The sequence below is a fragment of the Mobula hypostoma genome, chromosome 6, assembly GCF_963921235.1.
Source record: "Mobula hypostoma chromosome 6, sMobHyp1.1, whole genome shotgun sequence".
Lineage (NCBI taxonomy): Eukaryota > Metazoa > Chordata > Chondrichthyes > Myliobatiformes > Myliobatidae > Mobula > Mobula hypostoma.
The window spans coordinates 147,508,101-147,532,167 of NC_086102.1; the positions used below are offsets into that span (position 1 = coordinate 147,508,101).

A 24,067-nucleotide genomic window follows, 5' to 3' on the forward strand; every position below is an offset into this window, starting at 1 on the left:
AGATCTGTGAGTTGAGGAACCCAGCAGTTGTTAGAAATCTAAAAGACAAGTCAAAGCTGTAAATACCTAGCAGGTCTGGTGGTATCTCAGAAAAGAAGTCAAATTAATATTATGGACAGGTGTGTTTGCATCAGAGCTGGCCAGTTTGATATAGCTAGGAAAGGATTAAATAGTTGAACTCAATATTAAGTCCTTAAGAATTGCAAGGCAAATAGACAGATAATGAGATGCTGTTCCTTGAGTTTGTATTCAGATGCAATGGCATAGTGAGGGAGTCCAATGACAGAGGAGAATACCTGTGATAAAGTATTAAATTGACAGGTAACTAAACTTCAGCATCACCCTTCAGAACAGAAATGTACTGTGAAACAGTCACTCAAACTGCAAATCCTGATTGTATGGTGTGATCCCCAATACTCACACCCATACTCTTGATGCTGCACTGCACTAGGTGAGGCTGATCCCAATCTATTCTGTCTGAAACATCAGTGGTATTCTTTGTAATTGACGCTGTGTTGTATATGTTGACCCTTGACTAGACTTATCACTGCAACAGCCTGATATCAATAAAGAATAGAATCAAACTCGATATTTGTTGCTAACAGCACCCCTTCTATCTTCAAAAATGCAAAGTACAATCAAAGAATGTATAAATTATACAGCCTTGAGATTTGTTTGCTTACAGACAGCCACAAAGCAAGAAACTCGAAAGAACCCAATTAAAGAAAAAAACATAAAGGACCAACACCCGATGTGCAAGAGAAAGGAAAAGAGACATAACTGCAAACAGTTGAGATGAACAACAATGATACTGGGCAGCCTGACACAAACGTTGATGAACAAATCATGGTTTGCAGAGTTATTACAATCAAACATCAGCAAAATCAAAGCTGCTCTCAGTCTGATTCATAGTCATACTTTATTGATCCTGGGGGAAATTGGTTTTCATTACAGTTGCACCATAAATAATTAAATAGTAATAAAACCATAAATAGTTAAATAGTAATATGTAAATTATGCCAGGAAATAAGTCCAGGACCAGCCTATTGGCTCAGGGTGTCTGACCCTCCAAGGGAGGAGTTGTAAAGTTTGATGGCCACAGGCAGGAATGACTTCCTATGACGCTCTGTGTTGCATCTCGGTGGAATGAGTCTCTGGCTGAATGTGCTCCTGTGCCTAACCAGTACATAATGTAGTGGATGGGAGACATTGTCCAAGATGGCATGCAACTTGGACAGCATCCTCTTTTCAGATACCACAGTCAGAGAGTCCAGTTCCATCCCCACAACATCACTGGCCTTACAAATGAGTTTGTTGATTCTGTTGGTGTCTGCTATCCTCAGCCTGCTGCCCCAGCACACAACAGCAAACATGATCGCACTGGCCACCACAGACTCGTAGAACGTCCACAGCATCGTCCGGCAGATGTTAAAGGACCTCAGTCTCCTCAGGAAGTAGAGACGGCTCTGACCCTTCTTGTGTTCTTAGCCTCAGTGTTCTTAGACCAGTCCAGTTTATTGTCAATTTGTATCCCCAGGTATTTGTAATCCTCCACCATGTCCACACTGACCCCCTGGATGGAAACGGGGGTCGCCGGTACCTTCGCTCTCCTCAGGTCTACCACCAGCTCCTGAGTCTTTTTCACATTAAGCTGCAGATAATTCTGTTCACACCATGTGACAAAGTTTCCTACCGTAGCCCTGTACTCAGCCTCATCTCCCTTGCTGATGCATCCAACTACGGCAGAGTCATCAGAAAACTTCTGAAGATGACAAGACTCTGTACAGTAGTTGAAGTCCGAGGTGTAAATGGTGAAGAGAAAGGGAGACAAGACAGTCCCCTGTGGAGCCCCAGTGCTGCTGATCACTCTGTTGGACACACAGTGTTGCAATCACACGTACTGTGGTCTGCCAGTCAGGTAATCAAGAATCCGTGACACCAGGAAAGCGTCCACCTACATCACTGTCAGCTTCTTCCCCAGTAGAGCAGGGCAGATGATGTTGAATGCACTGGAGAAGTCAAAAAACATGACCCTCACAGTGCTCGCTGGCTTGTCCAGGTGGGCGTAGACACCGTTCAGCAGGTAGACGATGGCATCCTCAACTCCTAGTCGGGGCTGGTAGGCGAACTGGAGGGGATTTAAGTGTGGCCTGACCATGGGCCGGAGCAGCTCCAGAACAAGTCTCTCCAGGGTCTTCATGATGTGGGAGGTCAATGCCACCGGTCTGTAGTCATTGAGGCCGCTGGGGCGTGGCATCTTCGGCACAGGGACAAGGCAGAATGTCTTCCACAGCACAGGGACCCTCTGGAGCCTCAGGCTCAGGTTGAAGACATGGCGAAGTACTCCACATAGCTGACGGGCACATGTTGGTTCCATCTTCATCCCCGTATGTTTGACTGTAGTGAACCCACTGTTTGAAGAACTTGGTATTATGTTCAGATCTCAGCTGAGTGTCGATACATTATTGGGTTCTCATACAAAACTGGTAACTATGAAACATGGTTTCCCTATCTTCTAAAGCACTCACTCTGATAATGGTTTTATTCCATTTTGTTCCTGACCTCTGTGTAATTTGCAGATCAGGTAGGAATTTGTAACTCTTACCTTGTTTTGTCACCTATGTCTGTCAATTTCCATTGCCTTCAATGATTGCAACATCTAGAACCACTCATTCTTATTTCAGTTGTCATCCACCCATTCAGAGTGTAGCAGGTAATACTGCAGGAATCTGCAGATCCTCCATGACCTGTATAGATTCTCCAAGAAAATAAATCGGTATTTTCTATGGTGTCGACCATGTGAGAAAACTAAAATATACCAGTTGCCAGTTTTGTAATGGGAAACAGATGTTTTCAATCAATTGCCTGTCCACAAAAAATACCACAACAGCTTTCACCGGTGCATGTAAACAGGATCAATATCTAAGTTGTCTGTGCTACCTGCATCAAGCTCATCAGTGATAATGACTTGAATGCAGAATTTTGCACAAGCTGCAGAACTGAAATGGTAGCGTGGAGTCTGAATTTTAAATGCAAAGTTTGTGTTTATCACAGATGATTCTTTATCTTGTTTTTATCTCAACTTATTTAAATACCATATAGAAGAAAAGGTCAGTATATATAATATGTACGTATATGTGTGTGTGTTGGAGGGGGTTGTACTGGAGAGTTAGAATGGTAGCAGTCATAATTTGCACTGAATTGTTCTAAATGATATAATGGAAATAATACTGATTCCAGCACTTTATACAAGCTTGGCAGCCATTGGTATTCTGGAAACAACAGGAATTCTGCAGATGCTGGAAATTCAAGCAACATACATCAAAGTTGCTGGTGACCTAAGTCCTGAGGAAGGGTCTCGGCCTGAAACGTCGACTGCACCTCTTCCTATAGATGCTGCTTGGCCTGCTGCGTTCACCAGCAACATTGGTATTCTGGACTGAGTTTGTGCAGAATTTTGTATGTTTAATTATAATTAATGTGATATTGCACTTGGGGTAAGTAATCATGGTAATAGTTACTTTTAATATAACAATTAATCAAAAGCCCATTTATGAAATTGCTACTATTAGTAACTTATCGTATGTGGGTATTCTGTGTGGGTTTGTTGACTTGTGTGCATCAAACTGTGGTGTCGTGGTGGGGGGGGGGGTGGTGGTCATGTGGGTGAGCATCAGGCCGCTTATTATGTGATTGTGATCTTGTGTGTGCTTACTGTGTTTGACTGTTGGTAACGTCTTTGCACCTTGACCCCTTAGTAACACTATCTCATTTGGCTGTATCATGGTTAAAAGCCATATATTGTTAAATGACAATTAAACTTGAATTGAAATGTCAAATTGTCAATGATAATGCACATTTGTAAAATGAAACTCACTTTCTATTTACACCCACACATCTGTACATGCCATTTGAAAAATATCTGAACTACTACTATAGCTTTCCAAGCCAACCTTCAACTTTTCATCAACTTCTGAAAACTTTAACCTTGTCTGACATTTTCATTTACCTGAGCAAAGGTTTGAAATTTTATAAACTATTCAAAGCTATAAGCTTAATGTGAGGCAAATGCTTCTGTAGGGGGTACAACTCAAAGACAACAAGTTCAAGGAACACTGAAAAGGTTATCAAGGCTTAATAGGTATAGAGAATTGAGGACAATGAGCCCTTTCAGGAGTTTGGAAAGTTGTGCTGTGGGTGTCAGGGTGGTATTTTGAAAGAAGTTATGAGAACAGTGAGGTGGCACAAAAAATCATTGGGGGAGAAGATTAAGGAAAACCTTACAGCAATTAATAAATGTATTAAGGGCAGGAAGATTGCCCAGGAAAGATTAAGGCTCATTAGGGACCTAAGAAACAATTTATACTTGAAGCCTAAGGATCTACATGAGCTCTTAAATGAAACTTTTCTCATCAGTATTCATTAAGGAGTAGAACATTATAGTTGTAGGATTAAGGGAGGAAGATGGAGAACATATAATCATTAAAAGGAGGAGGTGTTAATTGTCCTAGTGGGCATCAAGGTGGAAAAATCCTTGGAGCCTGATGTGACTTTTCCAAGGTTGCTGTGAGGTCAAGATAGGAGATTGCTGAGACCCTGAAAGATATTTTTAAATCTACCCTGGCTAGAGGTTAGGTGTCTAATGATTGGAAGACAGCAAATGTGGTACCTTTTATTCAAAAAGGTCATCAGGGTTAAGTCAGATAATTACAGGTTTGTGATACCTGGGACAGTTAAAAGAGCAGCTGCCTCCCAGTGCAGTTATTTGGGTTCATGCATGATCTTGGGTGTTTTCTGTGTGGAGACTACATGCATTCCCTCTGACCATACAGGCTTCCTCGAGGTGCTCCAGTTTCCTTCCATATCCCTAAGATTTGCAGGTTGGTAGATTTAATTGTTGCTTTAAAATGTCCTTAATAAGTAGATGAATGAAAGAATATGGGGAGAAGAGGAATGATAGGCGATTCCATAATTAGAGGAGCAGAAATAAGATTCTGTGGATGTGAAAGAGACACCTGGATGGTATCTTGCCAGGGTTAGGATTAGGTCAATGATATTCTGAAGGGACAGGGTGAACAGCTGGAAGTCATGGTACATATTGGTACTAACAGCATAGGTAGGAAAAGGGAGGAGGACCTGAAGAGGGAATGTAGGGAATTCGGAACAACACTGAAAAAGCAGGACTTCCAGGGTAGTTATCCTTGGGTTGCTGTCTGTGCCTTGTGCCAGTGAGGGCAAGAATAGGATGATCTAGCAGATAAATGTGTGGCTGAAGAGTTGGTGAAGATATCTGGATCATCGGGATCTTCTCTGGGGAAAGTACGACCTGTACAAAAAGCATGGGTTGCCCACAAGCCTGAGGGAGAACAATATCCTTGTGTGCTAGAGCTGTGAGGGAGAGTTTAAACTCATTTGGTAGGGAAGGGGCACCAGAGTGATCGGGCTGAGGATGGAACAGTTGGTATACAAGTAGATGCAGTGTGTTCTGAGACTCTGAGGAAGGACAGGCAGACGATAGGGCAAAATTCTTTGGGAGATTTTAACCAGGCCAGTCTGAAAAAATCACTAAGCAACTACCGTCAACAGATCACTTGCAATACCAGAGGAAACAGCACACTGGACCATTACAACACCATTATCAAGAATGCCTACTGTGCTATCCCATGCCCTCACTTTGGGAAGTCTGATCACCTGGCTATACTTCTACTCCCTGAGTATAACCAGACACTGAAGACTGCAGCACCAGCAGTGAGGACCAAGAAAGTATGGACAAGGGAAGCACAGGAGCGCCTACAGGACTGCTTTGAATTGGTGGACTGGACTGTATTCAGGGATTAGTCTTTAAAACTGGATGAGTATGCTGCAGTTGTTACCAACTTCATTAAAACCTGTGTGGATGAGTGTGTGCCTAGAAAAACTTACTGTACATTCCCAAACCAAAAGCCGTGGATGAACCAGGAGGTATGTCGTCTGCTGAAGGCTAGATCTGTGGCATTCAAGTCTGGCAACCCAGGTCTGTACCAGAAAACCAGGTACGATTTGCAGAAGGCTACTTCAAGTGTGAAGAGACAATTTTGAACGAGGTTGGAGGTGACATTGGATGCATGGCAACTCTGGCAGGGTCTGAAAGACATTACTTCCTACAAAGCGGAACCCAATAGCATGAATGGCAGCGATGCTTCACTACCAGATAAATTCAACGCCTTCTATACACACTTTGAAATGGAGAACACAACTACAGCTCTGAAGATCCCTGCTGCACACAATGACCCTGTGATCTCTGTCTCAGAGGCCGATGTTAGACTGTCTTTAAAGAGAGTGAACCCTCGCAAGGCAGAAGGTCCTGATGGAGTACCTGGTAAGGCTCTGAAAACCTGTGCCAACTAACTAGCGGGAGTATTCAGGGACATTTTCAACCTCTCAATGCAATGAGTGGAAGTTCCCATTTGCTTCAAAAAGACAACTATTATACCAGTACCTAAGAAGAAGAGTAATGTGGGTTGCCTTAATGACTAGCGCCCGGTAGTATTCACATTCGACGGTGATGAAATGCTTTGAGAGGTTGCTCATGACTAGACAGAACGCCTGCCTCAACAAGGACGTGGACCCATTGCAATTTGCCTATCGCCACAATAGGTCAACGGCAGATAGAATCTCAATGGCTCTCCACACGGCTTTAGACCACCTGAACAACACAAACACCTACGTCAGGATGCTGTTCGTTGACTATAGCTCAGCATTTAATACCATCTGTCACGTGATCGGCAACAATGAATATATCGAGTCAGGATTTATAAACAAACATTTATTAAACCCTGATATACAATGGAGAAAAAACGAAAACCCTAACCGGAAGTAAATGGCTATGTGGCCATTCAGTAAACCTCTACTCAGTACTAGTTCTTAAAGCGATAAATGCGAAACCAGTTCTTAAAGCGATAAATTCAAACACAGTTCTTCCAATGGTAAATTTTGAAGTCCAAGAGATTTATACAGTCAATTAGGAGAGACTTTCATGAAGTAACGCATTCCTCGAAGACACGACGTCACTGCCACTCCCAGTCAGATCCTGCCTTGTCCACAGGATTCACGACAACAGAAATAAAATGGTTTTAAAGGCACTGACCTTCCTGCTCCGTAGAATAGACCGTGCATAGCCTTTTCTGCTTCCTTTTCAGCAGAGGCTATCTCATGCAGATCACTTTCTTGAACGAATTCAATAATGGTCGATCCTTTCCAAACCCGTTGAACGTCTCCTTCAGGGTCCCGTCTTCACTCTCCAATGTTACTGAAAAGATACATTAACAGACCTGGCAGCAATCGGCCAAATTGCAGGCTCAGATTTATGTACCTTACTTTAGGCCGTTTAAAATCAAAATTGCATCATAATGCAAATAAGCAGCAGAGCGGAGTATCTCATTGACGTTCTAACTGGAAAACTAACTGCGTCACCAGGGATCTACCCTTTTATACCCGTGGTGAACATGTCATCATGTGACCTCACTTCGGTGGGAAAATTATATCAGGTGACCTCCAAAAGACCATTACATCATTCTCACAAGAAAATCACAAGATCTCCTTGAGGTATGTAACACATCATTCCCACAATCCTGATTGAGAAGTTGCAGAACCTGGGCCTCTGTACCTCCCTCTGCAATTGGATCCTCGATTTCCTAACTGTAAGACCACAATCTGCGCGGATTAGTGATAACATATCCTCCTTGCTGATGATCAACACTGGCGCACCTCAGGGGTGTGTGCTTAGCCCACTGCTCTACTCTGGCTAGGACTGTCTGGCTAGGCATAGCTCAAATACCATCTACTTTCTAAATTTGCTGATAATACAATCATTGTTGGTAGAATCTCAGGTGGTGACGAGGGGGTTTACAGGAATGAGATATGCCAACTAGTGGAGTGGTTCTGCAGCAACAACCTATCACTCAATGTCAGTAAGATGAAAGAGCTGATTGTGGACTTCAGGAAGGGTAAGATGAAGGAACACATACCAATCCTCATAGAGGGATCAGAAGTGGAGAGAGTGAGCAGCTTCAAGTTTCTGGGTGTCAAGATCTCTGAAGATCTAACCTGGTTCCAACATATCAATGTAGTTATAAAGAAGGCAAGACCATGGCTATACTTTATGAGGAGTTTGAAGTGATTTGGCATGTCAACAAATACGCTCAAATACTTCTATAGTTGTACCATGGACAGCATTCTGACAGGGTGCATCACTGCCTGGTATGGAGGGGCTACTGCACTGGACCAAAAGAAGCTGCAGAAGATTGTAAATCTAGTCAGCTCCATCTTGGGTACTAGCCTACAAAGTACCCAGGACATCTTCAGGGAGCGGTGTCTCACAAAGTTAGTGTCCATTATTATGGACCTCCAGCACCCAGGGCATGCTCTTTTCTCACTGTTACCATCAGATAGAAGATACAGAAGCCTGAGGGTACACACTCAGCAATTCAGGAACAGCTTCTTCCCCTCTGCCATCCGATTCCTGAACGGACTTTGAAGCTTTGGACACTACCTCACTTTTTTAATACACAGTATTTCTATTTTGGCACATTTTTTAAAAATGTATTCAATATACGTAATTGATTTCCTTGTTTATTTATTATTATTATTATTTTTCTCTCTGCTAGATTATGTATTGCATTGAACAGCTGCTGCTAAGTTAACAAATTTCACGTCACATGTCGGCGAGAATAAACCTGATTCTGATTCTGCAGTCAGTAGGATAGGTTATAATGAAACAGGCCCAAAATCAAAAAGGCTGAAGAATATAGGACTTGAAGGTGTTAGATTCAAATGCATGTGGTAATACGGATAAGTTACATGATCTTGTAGCACAGTTGGAGATTGGCAAATAGGATGTGGGCATCTCTGAATCATGGCTGAAAGAAAATCATAACTGGGAGCTCAACATACCAAGGATACATATTGTATCAAAAGGACAGGCAGGTAGACAGAGGTGATGGGGTGGCTCAGTTGTTAAAAAATGGATTCAATTCCTAAGAAAGAAATGATATAGGATCAGAAAATATAGAATCCTTGTGGGTGGAGTTAAGAAATTGCAAGGGTAAAAAGACCCTAATGGAAATTGTACACAGGCCGCCGAACAGTAGCCAGGATGTGGGCTACAAATTACAATGGGGAAACAGGTCGATGTTTAGGGATCTCTTGCAGGATGTTAGGGATAAATTTGTCCCGGTGAGGAAGATAAAGAATGATAGGGTGAAGGAACCATGGGTGACAAGTGAGGTGGAAAATCTAGTCAGGTGGAAGAAGGCAGCATACATGAGGTTTAGGAAGCAAGGATCAGATGGGTCTATTGAGGAATATAGGGTAGCAAGAAAGCTTAAGAAGGGGCTGAGGAGAGCAAGAAGCGGGTATGAGAAGGCCTTGGCAAGTAGGGTAAAGGAAAACCCCAAGGCATTCTTCAATTATGTGAAGAACAAAAGGATGACAGGAATGAAGGTAGGACCGATTAGAGATAAAGGTGGGAAGATGTGCCTGGAGGCTGTGGAAGTGAGCGAGGTCCTCAGTGAATACTTCTCTTCAGTATTCACCAATGAGAGGGAACTTGATGACGGTGAGGACAATATGAGTGAGGTTGATGTTCTGGAGCATGTTGATATTAAGGAAGAGGAGGTGTTGGAGTTGTTAAAATACATTAGGATGGATAAGTCCCCGGGGCCTGACGGAATATTCCCCAGGCTGCTCCACGAGGCAGGGGAAGAGATTGCTGAGCCTCTGGCTAGGATCTTTATGTCCTCGTTGTCCACGGGAATGGTACTGGAGGATTGGAGGGAGGCGAATGTTGTCTCCTTGTTCAAAGAAGGTAGTAGGGATAGTCCGGGTAATTATAAACCAGTGAGCCTTACGTCTGTGGTGGGAAAGCTGTTGGAAAAGATTCTTAGAGATGGGATCTATGGGCATTTAGAGAATCATGGTCTGATCAGGGAAGGGCAGATCATGTCTAACAAGCGTGATAGAGTTCTTTGAGGAGGTGACCAGGCATATAGATGAGGGTGGTGCAGTGGATGTGATCTATATGGATTTTAGGAAGGCATTTGACAAGGTTCCACATGGTAGGCTTATTCAGAAAGTCAGAAGGCATGAGATCCAGGGAAATTTGGCCAGGTAGATTCAGGATTGGCTTGCCTGCAGAAGGCAGAGGGTGGTGGTGGAGGGAGTACATTCAGATTGGAGGATTGTGACTGGTGGTGTCCCACAAGGATCTGTTCTGGGACCTCTACTTTTTGTGATTTTCATTAACGACCTGGATGTTGGGGTAGAAGGGTGGGTTGGCAAGTTTGCAGACGACACAAAGGTTGGTGGTGTTGTGGATAGTGTAGAAGATTGTCAAAGATTGCAGAGAGACATTGATAGGATGCAGAAGTGGACTGAGAAGTGGCAGATGGAGTTCAACCTGGAGAGGTGTGAGGTGGTACACTTTGGAAGGACAAACTCCAAGGCAGAGTACAAAGTAAATGGCAGGATACTTGGTAGTGTGGAGGAGCAGAGGGATCTGGGGGTACATGTCCACAGATCCCTGAAAGTTGCCTCACAGGTGGATAGGGTAGTTAAGAAAGCTTATGGGGTGTTAGCTTTCATAAGTCGAGGGATAGAGTTTAAGAGTCGCGAGATAATGATGTAGCTCTATAAAACTCTGGTTAGGCCACACTTGGAGTACTGTGCCCAGTTCTGGTTGCCTCACTGTAGGAAGGATGTGGAAGCATTGGAAAGGGTACAGAGGAGATTTACTACGATGCTGCCTGGTTTAGAGAGTATGTATTATGGTCAGAGATTTAGGGAGCTAGGGCTTTACTCTTTGGAGAGAAGGAGGATGAGAGGAGACATGTTAGAGGTGTACAAGATAATAAGAGGAATAGATAGAGTGGATAGCCAGCGCCTCTTCCCCAGGGCATCACTGCTCAATACAAGAGGACATGGCTTTAAGGTAAGGGGTGGGAAGTTCAAGGGGGATATTAGAGGAAGGTTTTTTACTCAGAGAGTGGTTGGTGCATGGAATGCACTACTTGAGTCAGTGGTGGAGGCAGATACACTAGTGAAAACTAAGAGACTACTAGACAGGTATATGGAGGAATTTAAGGTGGGGGGGGTATATGGGAGGCAGGGTTTAAGGGTTGGCACAACATTGTGGGCCGAAGGGCCTGTACAGTGCTGTACTGTTCTATGAAACGGGGCAATGTTGTGATTGTCATGAGGGATTTCAATAGGTAGTGCTGAATCTGAAGAGGGGGAATTAGTAGAATGCCTATAAGATGGCTTTTTAGAACAGTTTGTGGTTGAGCCCACTAGGGGAATAGCAGTTCTGGATTGTGTGTTATGTAATAACCCAGATATGATTAGTGAGCTGAAGGTAAAGGAATCCTTAGGAGGCAGAGATCATAATATGATGGAATTTACACTGCAGTTTGCGAAGAAGTTAAAATCAGATGTATCAGTATTACAATGGAGCAAAGGGAATTTAAGAGGAGTGAGAGGGGAGCTGGCCAAAGTTGATTGGAAAGGAACATGAGCAGGGATAATGGCAGAGCAGCAATAGCTGGTGTTTCTGGGGAAAATTCAGAAGGAGCAAGAAAGATACATCCCAACGATGAAGAAGTAGTTCACAGCGAGGATGAGGCCACAATGGCTGACAAGGGAAGCTAAAGACAGCATAAAAGTAAAAGAGGGCATATAATATACCATAAATAGTGGAAAGGTAGAGAATTGGGAAGTTTATACTAAAAGAAACAACAACAGAAGGCAACTAAAAAGTCATAAAGAAGGAAAAGGTGAAATACGAAGTATGCTGGCCAATAATATTAAAGAGGATACCAGAAGCTGCTTCAGATATTTGAATTAAAAAAGAGGCAAGAGTAGATATTGGACTCCTGAAAAATGATGCTGGAGAGGTAGTAATGGGGGACATGGAAATGGCAGATTAACTGAACAAGTATTTTGCATCAGTCTTCACTGTGGAAGACACTAGCAGTATGCTGGATGTTTGAGAATGTATGGGGCAGAAGTGAGTGAAGTTGTCGTTGCTAGGGAGAAGGTGCTTGGGAAACAAAGGTCTGAAGGTAGATAAACCACCTGGATCAGGTGATCTGCACTTAGGTTTCTGAAGGAGATGGCTGTAGAAATTGTGGAGGCATTAGAAATAATCTTTCAAAAATCACTATATGCCAACATGTTGCCAGATGACTGGAAAATTGCAAATGTCACTCCACTCTTCAAAAAAGGCGAGGGGCAGAAGAAAGAAAATTATAGGCCAGTTAGTCTGACCTCAGTGGTTGGGAAAATATTGGAGTCGATTGTTAAGGAAGTTGTTTTGGTGTACTTGGAGGCACATGATAATATAGGCCAAAGTTTGTATTGTTTCCTTCAGGGAAAATCTTGCCTGACAAATCTAGCAGAATTCTTTGTGGAAATAACAAGCAGGATAGACAAAGGAGAATTGATGAATGTTGTGCACTTGGATCCTCAGAAGGCCTTTGAAAAGGTGCCATACATAAGGCTGATTAACAAGTTCAGAGCCCATGGTATTGCTGGAAAGATACTAGCATGGATAGAGGAATGGCTGATTGACAGGAGGCAAATAGTGGGAATAAAGGGAGCCTTTTCTAGTTGGCTGATGGTGACTAGTGGTGTTCCACAGCGGTGTGTGTTAGGACTGCTTTTTACATTATATGTCAATGTCTTGAATGATGGAATTGATAGTTTTGTGGCCAAGTTTGTGGACGATACAAAGATAGGTGGAGGTGCAGATAGTGTTTGTGGTTGTGTGAATGGTCCAGAGAAAAGTACTGGTAGACATGAAGCAATCCTTTTATTGGACAAAACAAGATACAGCAGACATTATTTGGAGACTCTTTCAGATGGGGGAAAAAAAGCGCGCCTGCAACCAACATCACACATGGAGAATTTTGGGTCTGGAGAGAAAATTCAAAAATCTGAGGTGCAAAGGCACTTGTGAGTCCTTGTGCAGGATTTGCTAAAGGTTAATTTTCAGGTTGAGTTGATGATGAGGAAGGCTAATGCAATATTTGCATTAATTTCGTGATGACTAGAATATAAAAGTAAGGATGTGATGTTGATGCTTTAAGGCACTGGTGAGGCCTCGCTTAGAGTATTGTGAGCAGTTTTAGGCCCCTTATCGAAGAAAGAATGTGCTGACATTAGAGATAGTTGTAAGGAGGTTCATGAAAATGATTCCAAGATTGAAAAGCTTATTCTATGAGGAGCATTTAATAGCTCTGGGCTTGTACTCACTGTAATTCAGACTAGGCTTAAAAAGTCTAGATAGAGTGGATGTGGAAATGATGTTTCCTATGATGTTGGAGTCCAAGGTCAGCCTCAGAATAGAAGGATGTCCATTTGGAATGGAAATGAGGAAGAATTTATTTAGCCTGAGCGTGGTGAATCTGAGATTCATTGCCACCGATGGCTGTGGAGGCCAAGTCATTATGTATACTTGATGCAGAGGTTGATAGGTTCTTCATTAGTCAGGGCATGAAGGGTAATGGGGAGAAGGCAGGAGATTGGGACTGAGAGGGAAATGAAATGGCAGAGCAGACTCAATGGGCCAGATGGCCTAATTGTTCTCCTATAACTTATGGTCTTAGGTGACCATTATTGTCAGCTTTTATTTCATTCGTTGTTTGAATTTAACTTTTCCATTGCCATGGAAATATTTGAATACCGGTCTCTAGACCAATACTTGAGACTACTGGATACAGCTCAGTCCCTGAACAATCATGCTCCTGTACCTCAGCAAACCCTTAACAGGTTTCCTAATTTCACAACATTAACCAAAGAGCTAAAAATAAAACTATTTGCTTGGACTTTCATCAATGGTCTGCAGTATGACATAGGCTGTGTTTTTTTAAAAAAAAAGAATTGTACTCTACATTGCAATTTATTCCTTTGAAGCTTATAGAACATTTTTTCGAGACACTGTTCTGTATATCAATTGATTTTGGAAGAGTTAATGAAATGTTAACGTTTAGTTCTTGCCCACCTCCTTCGGATGACTACATCCACAAGTTCTGTTGTTCCCTTCTCTTGAACATTTCTGACTATATTGCATGGTGTCCATTTGCTTTGCAGATGGTCTAGTCACTTCGGACCAGGAATAGTACAATTGTATTTACAGATGGCTTACTTATACTGTATTTCTGGAAACATGCAGATGACACAAAGCTGGGTGGCAGTGTGAAAAGTGCGGACGATGTTAAGATAATGCAGGATGACTTGGACAGGTTGGGTGAGTGGGCAGATGCATGGTAGATGCAGTTTAATGTGGATAAATGTGAGGTTATCGACTTTGGTGGCAAGAACAGGAAGGCAGATTACTATTTGAATGGTGTCAAGTTAGGAAAAGTTACAGTGAGATCTAGGTGTCCTTGTTCATCAGTCACTGAAAGTAAGCATGCAGTTATAGCAGGCAGTGAAGAAAGGTAATGGCATGTTGGCTTTCATAACAAGGGGAGTTGAGTATAGGAGCAAAGAGGTCCTTCTGCAGTTGTACAGGGCCCTGGTGAGACCACACCTGGAGTATTGTGTACAGTTTTGGTCTTCAAATTTGAGGAAGGGCATTCTTGCTATTGAGGGAGTGCAGTGTAGGTTCACTGGGTTAATTCTAGGGATGGCGGGAATGTCATATGTTGAAAAGTTGGAGCGACTGGGCTTGTATACACTGGAATTTAGAAGGCTGAGAGGGGCTCTGATTGAAACATATAAGATTATTAAGGGATTGGACACGCTAGAGGCAGGAAACATGTTCCCGATGTTGGGGGAGTCCAGAACCAGAGACTACAATTTGAGAATAAGGGGTAGGCCATTTAGAACGGAGTTGAGGAAAAACTTCTTCACCCAGAGAGTTGTGGATCTGTGGAATGCTCTGCCTCATAAGGCAGTGGAGGCCAATTCTATGGATGCTTTCAAGAAAAAGTTAGACAGAGCTTTTAATGATAGTGGAGTCAAGGGATATGGGGAGAAGGCAGGAATGGGGTACTGATTGTGGATGATCAGCCATGATCACAGTGAATGGCGTTGCTGGCTTGAAGGGCCGAATGGCCTACTCCTGCACCTATTGTCTATTGTCTAACACCTGAAAATGGACTGCTTGACTTGGTGAAAAGTTGACGCTTGGTGCAAACGAATACCAGTGAGATCTGGGCTCTTAAGTTGGGTATTTTTATATTAAAATACTGTATATTTTTAGGTAGATATTAAGAACCTTGACTGAAGCAGCTAGGCTGAACTTAGCTTAATTAGTAGGATTTATTTCCAGATGTAGTCTTAATGTCTAATGATGAGTTAGAAATGTGGCAGTTTATGAGGGGAAGTAGTTGAGCCACCGCACGTCTCACAGTTTGGTATTTGGTGTGCATTTATACATTCCTCTTCGGTTATCCCTCGGAATCGGAAATGACTTGTATTCTAAGGGTTCTGAGATGACTTCATGATGTCAATGTAGAACCCACATATTTTGCCCAGATGTAGGGCAAAAGGCAGGAGATGCTTGTGGCGGTTAGGTTGAGAGATAACGAGCTCTTTTTGTCATTTTGTGAAGTTTCTCTGTGCTTCTCATGCATAGGACTTGGGAGTCCTCATAAGATTCCTTGAAAGTTAACTTGAAGGTTGAGCTGGTGGTGAGGAAGGCAAATGTAATGTTAGCATTCATTTCGAGAGGAGTAGAATATAAAAGCAAGGATGTAATGTTGAGGCTTTATAAAGCACTGGTGAGGCCTCACTTGGCATATTGTGAGCAGTTTTGGCCCCCATATCTAAGAAAAGATGTGTTGACATTGGAGAGAGTTCAAAGAAGGTTTATGAAAATGATTCCAGGATTGAAAAGCTTGTCATTTGAGGAACATTTGATGGCTTTAGGCCTGTATTCATCAGAATTCAGAAGCATGAGAGTGATCTCATTGAAACCTATAAAATGTTGAAAAGCATCGATAGAGTGGATGTGAAGAGGATGTTTCCAATAGTTGGGGAGGCTATGACCAAAGGACACAGACACAGAATAGAGGGGCATTCTTTTAGAATGGAGAAGAAGAGGATTTTCTTTAGCCAGAGAGTGGTGAATCTGTGGAATTCATTGCCATTGGAGGCTGTGGAGGCCAAGTTATTGGGTATATTTAAGGCAAAGGTTGATAGACTCTTGATTAGTCAAGGCATGAAGGGATATAGGGAGAAGGCAGGAAATTGGGGCTGAGATGGAAAATAAATCAGCAATGATGAAATGGTGGAGCAGACTCAATGGGCCAAAAGACATTTCTGCTTATGGTCTTAATATCACTGGCATATGTGAAAATTGTTGCAGCAGCAGTACTTTGCAATACATAATAATTTAGAAAATGTATAAATTTCAGTAAGAAATATATATTTATATATGTTTGGCACGTGGCCAAATGGTTAAGGTGTCGGTCTAGTGATCTGAAGGTCGCTAGTTCGAGCCTCAGTTGAGGCAGTGAGTTGTGTCCTTGAGCAGGGCACTTAATCACACATTGCTCTGCGACGACACCGGTGCCAAGCTGTATGGGTCCTAATGCCCTTCCCTTGGACAACATCGGTGGCGTGGAGAGGGAAGACTTGCAGCATGGGCAACTGCCAGTCTTCCATACAACCTTGCCCAGGCCTCAGTCAACATCGAAAATCAATGGACAACTGAAGAAGAAGATATATTTATATAAAATTAAATTCAGAATCAGGTTTACTAGCTGCAGCATATGTCATGAAAGTTTTTAACTTAGCAGCTGCAGTACAATGCAATACATGATAAATATAGAAATAAATAAATTACAGTAAGTATATATGATTAAATTTAAAAAATAGTGCAAAAACAGAAAATAATAAAAAAAAGTGAGGTAGTGTTCAAGGGATCAATGTCCATTTAGGAATCGGATGGCAGGGGGAAGAAGCTGTTCCTGAATCACTGAGTGTTTGCCTTCAGGCTTCTGTACTTCCTACCTGATGGTAACTGAGCAGACCATGTCCTGGGTGCTGGGGATCCTTGATAATAGACATCACCTTTCTGAGGCACCACTCCTTGAAGATGTCTTGGTTATTACGGAGGCTTGTACCCAAGATGGAGCTGACTAATTTTACAACTTTCTGTAGCTTCTTTCAGTTCTGTGCAGTAGTGCCCCCTATACCAGACAGTCATGCAGCCTGTCAAAATGCTCTCCACCATATATCTGTAGAAGTGTTCAAGTGTTTTAGTGCTTAAAAAGAGCCAGAAAAAGTGAGATAGTGTTCATGGGTTCATTGTCCATTAGGAAATTTGATGGTGGTGGGGAAGAACCTGTTCCTGAAAAGTTGAGTCTCCTTTACTTCGTCCTTGATGATAGCAATGGGAAAAGGGCATGTCTTAGGTGATGGAGGTCCTTAATGATGGATGACACCCTCTTGAGGCATTGCCTTCTGAAGGTGTCCTCAATAATGAGGTGGCTATTGCTCATGATTGAGCTGGCTGAGTTTACAACTTTTACCTGGTGTAAAAGAGTAGGCTTATTGCTCAACTGTGCTGAGCTGGTATTATTGAAGCAAAAGCCAATAAAGGTTTTAATGTCAACTATTTACAGTACTAAGCTAAAACTACGATGTAAGCAGAGCCAAAAGTTCAACAGCCTCATAGGACTATTTTCTTAGATTGCATAAAGGATAACTGTTTGCAGCAAATCTTATTTCTTTAGTAGTAGAAATCAGGTACTGCACACTTACACCGTGTGTTGACACAAACTGGTTTCCCTTTGGCGTTATTGGGCAGACAAGATTCATTCTGACATTTTGCTGGAATGTGCAATTTCACTCTGATGACTTAAAGAATGTTTGGTGCTCAGATTCCCAGTTTCAGAGCATGTACACTGCTTGCACTCTCGAGCTTTGTGTGTTCACAGCCCTCACTCGCTCATGTTCAGAAAATGCAGAGTAGTTAAACGAAGGGTCTCGGCCTGAAACGTCGACTGCACCTCTTCCTACAGATGCTGCTTGGCCTGCTGCGTTCATCAGCAACTTTGATGTGTGTTGCTTGAGTAGTTAAAGTGATAGGTTTAGAGTGCAAACAAATGTATCAGTCTTAAGATTACAATAAAAATGAACCAACACTTCTGAATTTGGGTCTTACAAGGATCTGCACTCGTATTTAGCTGAGGAAGTGGGTTGTATTAGTGTGGAAGGCAGCAAAATTTTTGAATGTTATTGTCATTTAAGTTTGTGCAGAGTATTTCATGAGTTTTGACTTGTCCTTTATAGATAGCAGTGTTGAGGCATTTAGAACGTTATACATAGGCCCTATCTTGCTGTTACAGCCTCATTATCTGCAATGTGGGACATTGAACTTTGAACAGTACAGAACTATCATATTCAATATAGGCTATTTGATCCACATTATGCCAATCCTGATGCTAATTTATGCTAAGTGTCTTCTCCTGTGTATCATAAATGTCCCTGCATTTCCTTTAAGGTCAAGTGTCTAGCTAAAAGCTTCTGAAACTCCAATAAACTACCTGCTACCACTATTAGCCCAAATAACCCATTCTAGGCACCCTACTACTCTCTGCATTAAAAAAAATGCTCCCATTATCACCTTAAAAACCCCCACCCCCACTAATCTTAAAAGCATATCCTCTGGTGTTTGGCATTTCTGTGTTGGGGAAAAATAGCTTGTCTGTCTACCCTATTTATGCCTCCCGTAATTTTAAAATCTTCTATCAGTTCTCTGCTCATCCTCCGATGCTCTAAGGGGAACAGCATAAGTTTGTCCAACCTTTCCCCTGTTTCTTATTGTCCTCAGCTCTTGAGTATTTTTAATAGTCATATTTGCTTTCTGGCACAAAGTATTCAAAAGTTGAGCAAGCTGGAGAGAAGACATTTCTTGCCCTCTTTATCTGAGGCAATGTCCTTGGGTCCTAAACTCCCTTATAGCATTTATCCTGCCAAATCTCCTTGCAATATCATGTGCTTCAATGAGATTACTTCTCATTTTCCAAGTTCCACAGTATGGCTATTGGTTTTTGGCTTCTTCCCCCTTTCTTTCTCGTCCTGATGAAGGGTCTTGGCCTGTCAAGTCAACTGTTTCTTTCTATAGATGCTTTTTGACTTGCTGAGGTCCTTCAGCATTTTGTGTCTGTATAGGAAAATTTCCTTGATCCAGGAATCAACAGCTGATGTACTGTATCCAGGTACAGATTCTCTTAATGCATGCAGAGGCACAACTGTGCTCTCATTAGAGCTCTGCATAGTTATAGCAAAAGTTTGTTATTGTTGTGTTCCATACCACTTGCAAGTAATGGCAACAAGCCATTTGCCTTCCTATTATTACACCTACATTTTGATCTTGGCTGAGATTGAGATTGGTTGCAAATAGTGTTTTTGCTATCATGATCCAATGCAATGCCAATTCATGCTGGTTGTTTTGTCAGGAGCTCTGATCTTTTACTTACATGTTAGGCTCTTGATTCGAAGCACATAAATTTTCAAACTGCAGCCAACCATTCCTGCCGTGATGCATGCACTTTTAGGATTGATTTAGAAAAAAAATCAACTCGTGTAGAATTCCACAATACCTGCTGTGTTCAGAAATTCCCAGCATGTTTCTTTTCAGAGCACATTAGGAAAGAACTTCAAATATTTCCAAATATTAGATGATATTTAATCTATGGATTATATACATTGTTATACCCCTATTGGAATTTCTGCATTTTTTAAAAGGCTGAGCAGGCAACTATTACGAGTTAAAAATTCTAGTGCCGGTAATGGCACTACATAGTTGTGGAATTTCATGTGCAGCTTGAGGAATGCATTTGCCGAGGCTCATGCGATCTCTTTGGAAACCTTGGAGGAGTGATTTAAAGCTGCTCTTCACACTTTTATTTGGGGCTTTTGCTCATCTTCCACTTGGCAGATTGGGACAATCCTCTGCAAAATCTCCAGTTGACAGAATGTTAGAGTATGCAAAGTGGAATGTAGCTGTCACAGCCATTTATATTTCTTGTGATCAGAAATCACTAATACCATATCACTGAGTAACACTGCATTATTTATGTCTTGTCAGCAGCCTTATTCTCTGTTCCTATAGTAACTGCATGTTAACATCAGTACTAGCTGCTGTCACCTCACCTTTTCTGGAGTGTTTAAAATCATTTTATTTCTGATGTGAATTTAAAATTATTGTTTTGGAACCTTCTTGTGCTACAAACTATTCAGTTAAACATTCCTCCAAGGTTTCCTTCTGTGTTTCATATTGCAGGGAGGTTTAGTAATGGAAGCAGAGTGCAAGTGCTCTTGCATGTCTCTGAGTAGATACAGTCTGTAATAAGGGTGTGTGCAGTGATTCATTTTCCTCTGGAGAACAATATGAAAGACCAGATGGATTTCTTCTGCTCTGTACTATCCTATACTGAGCTGTAGTTTGGACAGTTTTACCTTAACTGGTGGTAAATAACTCGTGATGAAATCTTCAAATTCCTTGAGTGTGTGACAGAGCAGCCCAGCTGGGAATTTATTTAATGATGGGATTTTCCACATAGTTACCTGCATACTAATTATTCTATGATTAATTCAGGTAACTGTTTGGGTTATGAGAATACAGCCTCACAGAATTTATAAACAACTGCACAAAAATTTGATACACAGACTAAAATATGTCTTCACAGAACTTGTGTAAAAAGCAAATAAATCAATACAATTTATTCTTTTCAGCTAGTTTCTTGAAGCATGTGCAGGTGATGGATATTTGTGTTATGGCCCGTTTTCTTTGAATACAATCCTATCTTGTAACATAGGGTACCTTGTACAGGTGTTAGGACGTCACCATTTCACAACTGGATAAGGAGCATCATTTGAAAACAAGTGAAAAGACAGGACAGGATTCCCATTCTCCTTGTCATTATTGATGTATAATGTAAAAATTATACAGTTTAAGATGGCGCTGCTGAAGGGGAGCTACAGCTTACTGGCAGTTAACAAAACAAGAAATACAACTGAATACTTTATTAACACTTTTTCTGTAAAACCTATGGTAAACGATCACCACAAACGATGAGGAGGTGAACGAAGGTGAGGTTGATTTGAGAGTTGAAATGCTTGGGTGCGAGATAAAGTCGAGGCATGTTCAAGAAGTTGAGACATATTTGAGGCTTCCGGTTAAGAAGGCGTTACCGAACTTGTGCAGCAGCTTCTGGTAGTCAAAAGCTAAGAAATCCAGCCAGAACATCACTAAAAATACATTTTCTGAGGTAAATTGTGTTAACTTATCACCACACAGTGAAGGGGTGAGTGATGACAAGGTGAGTGCGGGGGCTGGGGGTGTGGATGAGCCAAGATGGTGTGTTGCAGAATTGCTGCAGATGGAGTTCTGATGCTTCTACCACTGGCTTGGGAGTGAAGTTGGATTGCTCTGGGCATTGAAAGGAGAAGTTGGGCCTCGGGCAGAGAAGTTCCAATCTTCGTTCAACTGGCCCGGGTGTGAGGTTGGATTGCTCTGAGCGCTGAGCTGATCTGAAGAGCTTGAGAGTGGCTTTGGGCAAGGTGGTGAAATCTGGGCGGTGTGGTCTAGGTCTGATTTCTTTTCAGTAGTCGGGTCCTGGTGTGAGGTACGATTCACTGTTTAGACAATTTAAGTGCCTCAATTTTGGTTCAGAATGCTGTTGTTGTTTGCTTCAATTACAGTATTTGGATGTTTTTTTTTCTTTCTCTTGCACATCAGGTGTTTGTCTTTTGTTTTTATTTTTATTGTTTTGATTGATCTAAGTGCCAGGCCGATTTGGAAAGGTCAGGTACAGGTTGAAACATGGCGGTGGGGTCCAGACCCAGAGCACATCAATGAGACTGGGCCCAGGTCTTAGAGTGAGGAACGACCTAATGTTTGGACAACCTAAACGCCGTGTCAGATGGATTGAAGAGGCAGGGTGTCAGGACCAGAGGCGAGGATTGGAATGGTTCTGCTCGCTGCTCTGCCACACTTACTCCACTTCACTTGTGAGTCTGTTGGGGTCATCTATTGCATCCGGTGCGGCCTCCTCTACATCGGTGAAACCCGACACAGATTGGGGGACAGCTTCGTCGAGCACCTCCACTCCATCTGCCACAACAGACAGGATCTCCCAGTAGCCACCCACTTCAACTCTGATTCCCATTCCCATTGAGATATGTCCATACATGGCCTCCTCTACTGCCATGATGAGGCTAAACTCAGGTTGGAGGAGCAACACCTCATATTCTGTCTAGGTAGTCTCCAGCCCCTTGGTATGACCACAGAATTCTCTAACTTCTGGTAATTCCCTACCCCTATCCCTATTTCACTCTGCCCCCTCCCCCAGCTGCCTATCACCTCCGCCTCCTTCTACTACCCATTGTCTTTTCCCCTATTCCTTCTTCACCTTTCCTGCCTATCACCTCCTTGCTTCCCCTCCCCCACCCCTTTATCTTTCCCCTTACTGGTTTTTCACCTGGAACCTACCAGCCTTCTCCTTCCCACCCTCCCCCCACATTCTTCTCAGGGCTTCTGCCCCTTCCCTTTTCAGTCCTGACGAAGGGTTCCGGCCCGAAACATTGACTGATCATTCCCATGAATGCTGCCTGGCCTGCTGAGTTCCTCCAGCGTGTTGTGAGTATTACTTACTCCACTCTTCCCTTGCACTGAAGCTGGGGCAGCTCCAGCTGCTCCAGGCTTGGTCTCTGCAGGCTCCATGACATTTACATTGCCGTGTGCTGTGCTGAGGCTGCAGGCCTGCTCTGACTGCTCCTGGCTTCGTGTCTGAGGACTCACTTTTGTCCTAAATGTTATTTGCTTGCTTTTATTGTTTGCACAATTTCTTTTTCTCTCTGCACATTGGGTGGTGTGTCAGTCTTCTTCTTTCTATGGGTCCTTTTAAGTTTCTTGTTTTGTGGCTGCCTGTAAGGAGGTGAATCTCAAGGTTGTGTATACGTACTTTGATGACAAATGTAGTCTGAGCTTTGAATGCAGATAGGTTTCCATCTTTCCACCCTGCTCTTCCTTGTCCTTGCCAATCATTCAACCCAAGTGTGTCATCACAGTCTCCCCAGCTGGGACCGGGTAACCAAAAGGCTAGAGATTCTATTGACTCTGTGAATTATTGATTATCAAACAATGAATATGCAGAGAATGGACAGATGTAGACCATGTACAGGCAGAAGGGATTAAGTGCTGTTCGTTTAATCAGTCATTGTGGACTCTGGTGCCTGTTCCTGTACAATATTGTTTGATGTTCTAATTTATCATTATTGTTTTCAGAGTGTGTGCCTTGAGATTTGTTGGAATAGGAAAATTGTACTTTTGTTTTTTTTGTCTGGGGTTAATCCATGACTTTCCAAACCTTGCCTCTATATATCTGCTCTGAAATCTCTCCTGTACCAACAATGAGTTTCTTTGTTAGAAGCTGCTCTTATTTAAAATGTTGCTAAGAATATCACTCCACCTGGATCCAAAGCTCCTGTCATTGGGCTTTCTCAGCCTAATCAGGTGTTAACATTGCTGCTGTCTTTGCAGCCTCAGGGTGGTTCTAGAAATTTAACCTTCAAAGTTATTGTTTTATTTTCTCCTTTGAAACCAATGATACAACTGCTGGGCTCCAATCTCTTTATCTGAGTGCTCCCCCCCTCCCCACCCCAAATCCCCCGACACCTCACCACCAATGCTCATTGCAGGCTTCTCACCTGGCAACTCCTACCAAATTTACTGACCCCCCCCCCCCCCGTTGACTCATTAATCACCTTCCCTCACCCAGAGATTGCTTTTTGTTCCTGTCACCTTTCAACCTTTGCCCTGAAAACCAACTGCTGATTACTCCTTCATTCACTGACATGTCCAGCCAATTTGTGGTGTCCCTTTACCCTTCTTATCCAATCTCCACCAGATTTCCTTGCAAACTTGCCTCACCCCTGCATTCCATCCACCCTCAGCCTGAACGTACTTGTTTCTTTTTGCAGTAGCACAATGGATGAATGAAAGACTTTAATTTTGTGTAAGAGTTTTGTAACATGCCTTGCAATAGGTCCCTATGTGTCACTGAATGTTAAA

At 42.5% G+C, this 24,067-nt stretch overlaps 1 protein-coding gene across 5 annotated transcripts in view; it reads left to right on the plus strand.

Annotated features, from left to right (window-relative positions):
• Positions 1-24,067, plus strand: part of hecw2b (HECT, C2 and WW domain containing E3 ubiquitin protein ligase 2b) — a 377,012-nt gene that overhangs the window by 126,391 nt on the left and 226,554 nt on the right. The gene's annotated exons all lie outside the window — the stretch shown is intronic.